Source organism: Crocodylus porosus, unplaced genomic scaffold (assembly GCF_001723895.1).
Source record: "Crocodylus porosus isolate Cpor-Errol unplaced genomic scaffold, CroPor_comp1, whole genome shotgun sequence".
NCBI classification, from domain to species: domain Eukaryota; kingdom Metazoa; phylum Chordata; order Crocodylia; family Crocodylidae; genus Crocodylus; species Crocodylus porosus.
Genome location: NW_017728927.1, coordinates 2025756 through 2036750, shown reverse-complemented (window position 1 = coordinate 2036750; position 10995 = coordinate 2025756). Strand labels below are relative to the sequence as shown.

Here is a 10995-nt window from a genome sequence, read left to right as displayed (position 1 = left end):
AATGTGTACTTGTAGTGAAAATAGAGCTTGTAGAAGCTTTTACAAATGTACTTTAAGTTTAAAAGTAAGTTGTACCATGTAACAATGTTAGCAAGGGCAGGAATCTCTGTATGGAGCAGGTCCCTGAATGAATCATGATTGATTTTGTAACACAATAGCTAGTCTGGATAAGTATGGTAATGGGTGGCAATTAACACCTATAAAATCAGAGACCAAAGAGAAGAAAGAATCAATAAAGAGCCAGCAATTCTTGGAACTTCATTGTTAAAGGTATGGAAGCCCCTGTTTGAAATAATAAATGCTGGAAATACCCCCTGATCAACCACTTCCAGAGCTCTATTCATCACAACAGTGAATCAGTCAAAATTCATCAATGGACTCTTGAGACTGCACATACGTGCAGACGTGACCCCTGGGGCTGAGAGCTGCCATCTAGCAGCTACCAAGAGGGCAGATCCTCAAGGTCAATGACCCCTGGATTGGGTAAGCCTGAGAACTGGGGAGTCACCAAAATCTGCCAGAGAGGGATAAAAGGCAGCGAAGAATGACCCCCAATGGCACCCTCTTTGACCTGACCAGCACCCTGCCTGTACAACCAGAAGGACCCCCTTCTGCAGCAACATCGCACTGAAAGAAGCCTTGACTGGCCATCAACGGCAGACTCCAGTGCTTAGTGTTCAGAGCTAGCTACTGTGAGTGTGTGTGCGTGAATATGTGTGTTTGAGGGGATCAGCACCAAGGTTTATGGTCTGACTTTTGCATCCATCCAATAAACTAGAATTTTATGATGATCCTCTGAGTTGGTGCTTTGTAGCCAATATTAGGTAATGTTATACTTAGTTTGTACTCTATATAAGAAAGTACTAAAGTGCTGCTAAAAGCATGTTTATAGAGTACCTGTGCTAAAACTTACATGAGTTTAAAAAAAGGGATCAAATATGTCAGTTCACCTGTCAGTGTTTTTAAACTTCCTTCTTATTTCCATATGCTCAAGGAGACCAGAGTCTGATAGTATGGGGGGTAAGGGGCTGTAGGGGGAAGAAGTTGGGGAGGCAGAGGGCAAGGGGGCCACCTGATTCCTCCAGATTTATATTCCCTGATGCAGCAGTAGAAGAGGGGACAGAATCAAGATAAACCTCCAATAATTAGATTCTACACCTGCCAAATTATAACAAATTTAAAATTTCTCCATATATAGAATTTAATTAATTAGGGGTCATCTTATAATCAGGGTCACCTTAGAGTCAAGCAAGTATGGTAAGTTTCTACTTTAGACACACAGTTCATACAGCATTTAGTTATTGCACTGCCTTTCACCAGCTAATGCACAAATAAATGAAACCTCCTCTTACCTGCAAAGAGACTTATGCCTTTCATTCTTTGCCCAGTTTCATAGATCTATTACCGTTGTAACTTTACATTCACCAGCCTGACCTATATTTAGGGCTTGAGTAGCCTGCACTCTCCATCAACTTACACTTTCAGTCTCCACAGTAGAAACATAAAACAAAAGTGTAGTGCAGTTAGAAAGGGTGCAGTTCATCCCTTGTACAAACTACTTAGTTATTTTGATGGAATTAATATGTTCTGGAATGTTTACCAGAATACATTTCTAAGTATTTTGGATTAAACAAAACCTAAAGGGCTCCTGCGGGAGTGGGTAGTAAACAGCTGAGCTTCTGCTTTCATTGAAAATGTTGGGTTTTACTGACTTGTCTACATCAGATAGGTGATAATCTTTTAATGAGAGTCTTGTCAGATAGGGGTGCTAGTTGTCTTCTTGATACTTGGCATTATAATTAACAGGTTAGGACACAAAAACATGCAGCATCCTTCTTCATTACTTTCTGGCTTACAGGAATGGTTTAGTGCAGGATTGCCCTCTTCTAGGAACTTTTTCTAGGGTTGGTCCTCTCCATTTTGTCAGTCAAGCAGCTGTACCCCTAGAGAAGCCATTTTGCCACAGGAAGTTGTGTAGCTGTGATTCCTGTCCTCTGCTTGGTAAGCATTCATAGCTCCTATCATGTTTTTTTCTTAATTATTCTAAAAGGAAATGATGCTCTCTCATGCAGTCCCTCAGATTTGGTTTGAAGACCATGTAGTTTTTAAATGGTAGTGTCCCAGGGGGATGAAAAGAGAGGGGCGGAAACCCCTCTCCCGTGGTCGAGGCCGCAGTGGGGATAGCCTACTGCAACCCCAGAAAAACAGCTCCAGGGGTGGGGTGAACTTACCTTTTTTCAGAGGCGATGAGCCAAGGTGTGCTGCAGGGGAACAAACCTCCTGCACAGTTCATCAGCTGTTTTTCTAGATGGCTGGAACTGGAATGGGAGGATGACATTATCAGCAGACACCACCTGGCTATGTTAAAAACTGGTGGTGGGGAAAAGGCAGGGAAACACAGCAGAGGGGAGGCTGTGTGTCCCCCTCTCAGGCCAGCCAGGAACCCTCCTGGTCCCAAAGGGAGAGCCCAGGAGAGGACTCAGCTGGGGGTCCACTCCCCATCAGAGGAGTACCCAGCATTGGGGCCAAGGAATGAGCTGGGACCCAGGATCATGCTAAGGGACGATAGGTGCCTTCTAATGCAGGATGCGTGAGTAGGGAGGAGGCCCCAGTCCCTCCCTGAAGTTTAAGTTGTTCAAAGTTTTTTTGTTGTTGTTCTTTTTAGTGCCCTGTAAACCAGGGAAAAGGCCAGAGGATAAACGTCAGGGGCTGAGCACCCCAGGGACCCTCAGAGACTCCCAGAATTGTAGGGTGATCCACCATCAGGGTTGACCCTGTACCCAAGAAGCCCCATCGGGGTGGAGGAATTCAACTGACACCAGGTCCACGGCAGATGAGCTGTGGACCATGGCCAATGGGAAAGAGGCAGCTGACTAATTCATCATGGTGCCGGACCTCCAAGGTCAAGAGTGTGATATCAGGGATGCCAGAGGCTGCGGTACACAAGAAAGGATCAGACTGAGCAATGTCTGACTGTCCCAACAGGCTGGCACATTGCAGGGGTGTAGGGGAGGTGGAGTCCCTGAAGCATCCACTGGCAACACCTCCCAGTGTGTCCTCCCTTCACCAAGGAGAACCCCACTACTGAACTCAATATCAAAGGCATGGTGGATGAGGGTCAAGGTTTTCTCTAGGGAGAAGACAAGCAAACACCCAGGCAGTGGGAGCAGGCTGCATGGCAGGCTCAGGGCTCCCGCTCGAGAGCCACCCAGGAGAGGCTCCACAAAGCTCAGTGGGTGCAGGCAGTTTTTCCTTGGAGGTGGTGCCAAGATGCTTTGGCTGATTTCAAACACCACAGCTGATGCAGAGGAAGAGGTTGAGATGTAGGAACTGTATTTGATGTAAGGGAGAAGGGTCTTTGCATGCTCCTCATTTATTTCCATGTGCAAGGGCCAAGTACTCTGTGACTCTCATAAGACTTTGCAATAACTGGGAAGATGCAGACTAATTTGCTCATACAGGAAATGAGCAGATATGTGTTGTACAATGAAAGGATTTTGAAGACATGTGGCTTTTATTTTTGGAAATGTCTGAAACCTTTGTTCATCCCTTGCATATGCAATGCAGCAGGTTGACACTCTGTTTGTTACAATGGTTATCTTTGTGCTCTGTATTGAAAAGACAGCTGGTTCCCTGTGCAAGGCTCAGTGTTTTGTATTTTCAGTTTTTCTTCCTCTTCTTCCTTGCTTTCTTTTCTTCCTTCTTCCTTATTGTAAAATATTTTCCCCCCAAAAAAGTATTTTTCTTAGGAAAAACATTACAAGAAAACATCTTTATATTTAGCTCAGCTGTGAATATTTCTGAACCAGCTGCAGATATGAAACCAGGAGTTCTAACAAATTAGTCTACTAGGTTTGCCCTGTAAGATAATTTTACGTGACAAATACTCTCCATGTGTGGCAAATGTAGGTAAACCAACAGCAGAAACAAAACAACTTACACAGTAGGTGATTTCCTGCTTTCTAGACACAGGGCAAAATGTTTCTTTAATGTGCAATTTAGTGTTCATGCTATACATCTCCTTTGGAGACTGCAGCTGTATTAACATCATGGGAAGAATTGCTTTCATATGTCTTACTGCTCTTCTATACTGAGAGAGGAATGGTGAACTGCAGCATGTCCACGTAAGAGGGTATCTACTGTGCTATCAGAATGCCTGGTGATCCTGATATTATTTTACTCATCAACTATGTGTAAAATATAATAATCAGTATGGCAGTGAAATGCCTAGCATATTATAGTGGGAGAAATGGCAAATATCAGCAAGAACAGATAAATTGTAGAGAGGTTAGAAACTTGGGCACCAAAAACCCCACAATGAATTTATTTCCTTGAGAACAAACAAGGTTTTGCAGTGTGGATGTGTTCTGGGGTTTGAGGGTAAGAGGTGTCTCAAAACAATGGCAAACCAATAGTGGAAGAAAACCTCTGTAATGGTTAACCTTGTATAAGGTTCAGTAGTATAAGGATGGGTAACAAATTTCATGAATTTGTATTGTAACATAGCAGCAAAAAGATTGGCAGATTTGGATTGGTATACCGTCATGGAATTAGGAAGTTTTCACTCTTTATGTAGCTGTAAATAGTGTCATTTCCCCTGAAAGATTGGCAACGCTGAATGTGTCTAATGAGACTGACAAGTAAAGGGACATATTTGAAGGATATGAATTGCAGGGGTTGCTGAGTACAATACATGTGGAATGAAACAGGCTGAAATGAGGAAGGGACGAGGTTAGGGGTGAATAGCAAGGGAAACTTCCAGACAACATTTCTCAGAGCCCAGTATTGTAAACATGTGAGCATAATCATGCATATAGACTGATCTCTCTTAGTGAGGTCGCTCACATGGGTACAATTTCAGGCAAAAGCATTTGCAGGAATGGGTAGCTAGATCAGAGAATAATTTGCCAAGGGAAATCGTTCAAGGTGGGTATATAATTTGGACACTTTAGACTTCACTGGATAAAACACTAAAAAATTTACTGTAAGTAACAATTTTGCATTGATATAAGAAATGACCTAGATAGCAAATGGATCTCTTTAACAGATCTACTATTGATCATATTCTGACAAATAATCCCTACGAGTTTTGTGGGGCTTGTTTTCATTTCCTTTATGCCTCACCATGATTAAAAATCTTTTATTTTTTAGGAAACTTTATGATGATGGAAGTGTTTCTGATTTATTTTCTTTTCAATACAACATACTTTTCTTTTAAACACCAGCCAAATGCCAAACTCTTGTCAGTGGTGCCCCTCCATATTTGGCCTGTGGTATGATACTTTTGAATTGTCTGTCAGGATGTGCAATGTGGGGGATGGAACTGGGAGTGAGTGCATGGCTTCATTTTCCTGAATGATTTTATTTACAAACCAGACAAGCTAGAGTGAGCATCAGCGTTAGGACTAAATCCTACTTGCTGTTATTGGGGCACCTTGTATAATTTGATCCTTGATATTAAAAAAAAAAAATCTATATTACCAAGTAGGTGATTGTTTATGTGAACTGATTTCTACATCTTTCCCAGAGCAAAAGCTTGGTATGTAGAATTGTTATAAAATGTGGTTCATATAAACAGTTGTTTCCAATTAAAAAGAAAGCAGTATTTACCAGATTTCAATTTCACAAGAAAGTTTCTCTTTAAAGGAAAACCCAGGAACAAAGCCATGCTGATGGCCCAGTACGTGGTGTTTACATCGGGCTAATTCAGAATGCTTGAGATGTTTGGGAAGTGTAATCTTGGCAGTGACAGCTGAGAATGTAGTGATAAAAGTCATAAGACTCCCAGTGAGGATTCTGCTCTTTTGGTCCCCACCCCTCGCTCAGACATCTTTGGAAAGCTAAAAGTATTGCAGTAACATTCAGTTTCTGAAAAGGCATGTTACTAATGACTGAAAGAATTGAAGGTGATACTTTAGATTGGTTGTGTGAAGCCTCAGGCAGCAGCTAAATATGTGATCCCCTGAGTAGCAGTGCTTGTACAGTCCAAGCAACGTGCGCACACACTAGTTCTCCACTACAGTAATTCTGCTTTTCCTCTGTCCTTGCTCAAAGCTGCATGTCAGTCTGCAACCTTTGTAAGATATAATGCTGACCTGCAAGGGGAGAAAAACCTTGTGCTGTTTAGTGGTTATTCAGAAACATATCAAGATAGTTAAACTTTTTTTAAAGGGGACTGCTACTACTCATTTGAAGGTAAAAACAAGCAGGGAAAAACCCATAAGCTATTGCAGAGCCTTAAAATATTATTTGTAGACTAGCAGAAATATCTGGTCCGTTACAGAACACACATACTACTAGTTTCACCTAGGGCCCATACGCTTTGACTTCGGTTACTAAACAGCTGGAAACACTTTTGGATGCTCCTGTCCTTGTGCCTAGTTATGTGTCTTGTGGTCTTAGGGTATAAATTGAGTGATTGGAGCGGGCCTGGCAAGATTCCTGTGTGGCAGGAATCACAGAAGAGTGGTGACCGTGGGGGCTGAAATGCAATTTCTGTGCAACCACCTCAGCCCACCTGGCAGAGACAGTCCCATTTTCTGCACAACTTGGCTCCCTTCCCCCATTTCTAGTCCCAGAAATCCTCAGCCTTGGGGATCAGACCTTTTGCATCATTCCTTTTATTTGCTGACTGGCATTCTTTCCCTTGGACCTCTCCTGTTTTTTTTCTTCCCGTATACATATGCATAAATTACCTATATTGCTCAGTGTCATGTCTCAAGTGTTCTGGCTGCCTTTTTTCTTCTGATTTTTTTTTTCTTATCCAGCTTCTCTCAGTTCATGATTTCACCATCACATCTTTAACTGTCCAGACACTAATCGGTTTTCTTGCTCTAGGTTTCTTTCCATACAATATAGCATACTAATCTCAGGTCACTGACTTATGCGTGAGGGGATAACCAGTTGTGATTAGGTATCTTTATTATGCATGGTTCTTGTTAGCCCATTCTCTCACTTTCAGCTGCTCATCTCATGCTCTTTTTCAGCAGTTTTGCAGATGCTTCCCTCCTTGTCAATCTTAAATTGTAAAGATGCCATCCCGTCTGCACTGAAAAAAATGTTACTTCTCTTTTCATTAGAAGATGAGGGGAACACAATGGATCAAATGGACAGATGCATCCAAAGCTAAGTGAGAATGAGAGAAGTGCATAGTTCATGGAATTGTTCTTAAGCAAACCTGACAAATGTCTGCATTTTCCTATGTTTGACCATTTCTTTGGAGTACAAAGGTCAGAAATGGGCACCAGCTAATTCATTTGCTGAGAGATTTTTTTCAGCTCTTCTTCCAAATCCCATTGCCCATGTCAGCTTTCTGGACTCCTAATCTGATCCCAGGTGGAGAAGTCATTCCCTTAGAGAATATAAGCAATTTAAGGCCCAAGTAAAGTCCAGCTAATGTGGGTGAACGGGAAAGAAGTAGAATTCCAGGAATGTCCTCAGGAAACCTAGTTGCTTGTAAACTGCCTGAGAGGTTGGTGGCTTGTTTGCCTTGTTGCTTGTCCCATTAAGGACAAGTTGGGACTGAAGTGGAAGCTGGAGTTAGATGAAGTTCTCCCTTCTGGACACTGCGCCCAGCTCCATGAGGCACCAGCTCTGCTCTTCTGCCCTTGTCAGCAGCATTGGGATGTCAGTCCCGGGTATGCTAGGGGTCTGTGCTAGACGATTGGCTGAAGCAATTGTTAACGTTCATAGGTAGGCAAGGTTCTTTGGGTAGATTAGACCAACTAATAGTTGGTAGAAAAGAAGCTCATTTACAACATGCGGGTCTGTGAAAATGCAAATGAGCGGTAGTTTGGGAGACAATATTTTGCAAACTCTCTGATTCAGGGAAGAGATAGCACAAAGGTTTCTCGTCCTGCTACTGCAGCTAAACAATCACTGAAGAGAGATGCTAATCCCACGTTGGATTAATGAGTAGCAGTCATGTGTGTGAGCATAACCTGATGTTTATTTTAACTGCTTTTTACAGTATATAAATTTCCTGCCATTGGCAGGTGCAGATGACCTGAAGTGAAAAGTATTACCAGGAATCGCTTAGCTGGTGATCACAGGCCTAAGAGGCTAAATAATGAAGCACGTTAAAAAGCCTTTTTTTTTGCACCGGTCCTGGAAGCACTGTAATACCAGGTCAATGCATGGAGTGGATGGAGCACGCTCCGGTTCCACCACCCAATACCAAAAAGAATCTGCTCAATATAGACCTCCTATGGAGGACATATCAGAGACAATTACCCTGGGAAAACCACCTGATTGATCATGGTGTCTCCTGCCACGAGCCGAGCCTGAGGCTCAGCTGCGCGTTAAAAAGCCACTGTCTCTTTAAAAGCTAAGTCTCATTCCAGTAAGATTGTTGGAAGCTCTAATATCACATTCAGGCTACTTCGGCATTTCATTGGAAGGCTAGGGTGAGACTCCTTTCTATATATATATCTTGCACTAATTCCCTGCTTGTAAGTTATACAAAACAACTTTTCTATAATGGAGCCTCATTTCCTTCCAGCCTTATTGTACCAGAGTTTATCAAATCTGTGCTGTTTTTTATTAGTTCTTTGAAAATGCTAAATGTAGTGCAAAAGTGATGTTTTAGCCATAACGGTCCAGAAATTATGCAAGAGGCAAGGATTTTTTTAGGGTGAGATCTTTTATTGGACCAACTATGTAGTTGGGATAAAGTTAGACAAGCTTTCCCTATGTAAAACAGGTCTGATGAATTGTAATTTGAAATGTTGAATGTTTACTGCTGAAAAATAGAAGTAAACTTTAGAATCATAGAAAATTAGGGTTGGAAGGGACCTCACCAACCCCCTGCCCAAAGCAGGACCATTCCCAACTAAACAGCCCAGCCAAGACCTTGAGATGTGTTACATCCTTATATCAACTCCAAATATTCAAAAAATGAATGGAGCCTTAACAAAAGAAGGAACATGTTTTAAATATGGAAATACTTTTAATTGGATTTTATTTGCTTTTTAGAATCTGAGTCTCTAGATTATATTCCTGTCCCATTTGCAGTCTTCCTTCTACTACTGTGACAGCTTGATACTTAGGTGGATAATGAAAACTGAGATTATCATTAAAGTTAATTGGATGAGGCAGCACTCTGAAGTCCTAGTCCATGGGGTTAGAGATCACTGTGCCGGGCACTGGACCCCAAGAGTTGATGTTTCAAGATGATCAGGATCTGTTGACATCTCTGTAATACAACTGTAATATTTCAGTAGCATTTCTTAAACAAGTTAATGATGCTCTCACTTTCTGTTGCACTGCAATTTCTGGGAGTGTTGTTATTGACAATAATGGGTGTCAAATCATGCCTTTTTTGTGAGGGATGTTTTCCTTAGTAATGTGTTGGACTTTTGCTCAGTTTTCTCTTCCTTTCCACTTTCCCAGGTGTTCTGAGTCGCATCAGTTCACAGTTTTTATAGCCACTGTAGAACTAGTGACCAGGAAAGCAGAGGCACAAAATAGAGTTGCAAAGTGGAGGCAGGATTGTAATTTAAAAGGAAAACTTTAAAAAAAAGTCATAAAATAGAAAGGGACCTGATTTAGCTCCCACTGGGTGCATCTACATAAGACACTTAACTGCACAGAAGCATACTTTACTGTAAAGTAAGCATGTGTATCTACACATGCACAGGCTTACTATGCAGTAAGCTTTACTAATCACTAGTAAATTTGCTACTTGCAAATGCAAGTAACAAACTTACTTTTGATAGTAACAGTGCAGTAGCGCTCATGTAGACAACTTTCCTGGAAGCAAATCTGCTCTTGGTCAGCCATCTATCATGGGGCAGGAGATTTCTCCTTGGCCCCAGGACCTACCTGCTGCTGGGGCAGGCTCTGCCACCGGAGCCCTGTTGGGAACTATGGCCCCCTGCTCCAAGATCACAGTCGGGGAGTGGGGGCTGGGAGATGCTTATCTCCCAGCACCAGCCCCGAAGTTGTAGAGCTGAGCAGGGAGGAAGCTCCCCACCCTGTTCCTGACCCAACTCCATGCTCCCCCCCAGCTCCCCAGCAGCTCTTTTTAAGTCCCCTGCCTCTGATTGAAGAGCCAGAGCCAGGAGCTCCCTGCTGCCAGGGCAGGGAGACATTGTCCTCACTCCAGCAGCAGGCAGCCCCTGGGAGCAGGGTGTAATGTCCAATCCTTGACCAGGAGACAGCTGTCTCTTGGCCTGGTGCTCCCTGCCAGCCCCTGGGCTAGCACCCAGGGGGAGCCTAGTGCTCCCCCTGGTGGTGGCAGAGGCCCATTGCAGGGCCCCAGGAAACGGGAGCAGTTTGCTGCCATTAGCAGCAAATCTGTTCCTGCTTCCCAGCATGTGTAGATGCCTTCCTGGGAGCATTTACTCGTGAGTAGTTTACTCAAAACTAAACTGATCCTGGATCAAATGCATGTGTAGGCCAAGGCAGTGACTTTAGGGGAAGCAGGTTCCAGCTTATGAGTTATGTGATTACAAATGTGTTGTTCATGTTGATGTTCACATTAAATATTTAGTCCCTGTAAAGATCCTTGCAGTCTGAAAACACAGGGCTGAATTCTCTGCTATTGTAAACTTTTGTAGCTTTATTGAATGCAAAAGGAGCCAGGGTGATTGCTACTGGCTAAGCAGCCAGATCAAGGTTTTCAAAAATACTAAATGCCATGCACTGTCCAGACTAACTGCCTGAAAAATATTTTTTGAAATCAAGTCTCTTGACTGCAAATTTAACCAGAGAGATCCTTTTCTACATCCTTTCAGCATGTCTGGAACCCAGGGAAATCTAACTTTTTATCCAGGTTGTAAGTAAACGAATGTCTAAGGCTATTCAAGTAGCTGTTTGAAATCCACATTCAGGCTGACATCTTGTGCTTCATATTTTAGTAAGATGCACTTTGAAAATGTCATGCTTAAATAACATGTCTGTGATAGAATGCTGAAACCCCTAATATCATGGTTGCTGGGCACCATAGAAACATTTGCCTCATTTTAATGAGGAATTGTGTGCATTAGTTATAGG

At 42.6% G+C, this 10995-nt stretch overlaps 1 protein-coding gene across 1 annotated transcript in view; it reads left to right on the top strand.

Moving 5' to 3' along the window:
- Positions 1-10995, top strand: part of IQCK (IQ motif containing K) — an 88150-nt gene that overhangs the window by 73540 nt on the left and 3615 nt on the right. The window lies entirely within an intron of this gene.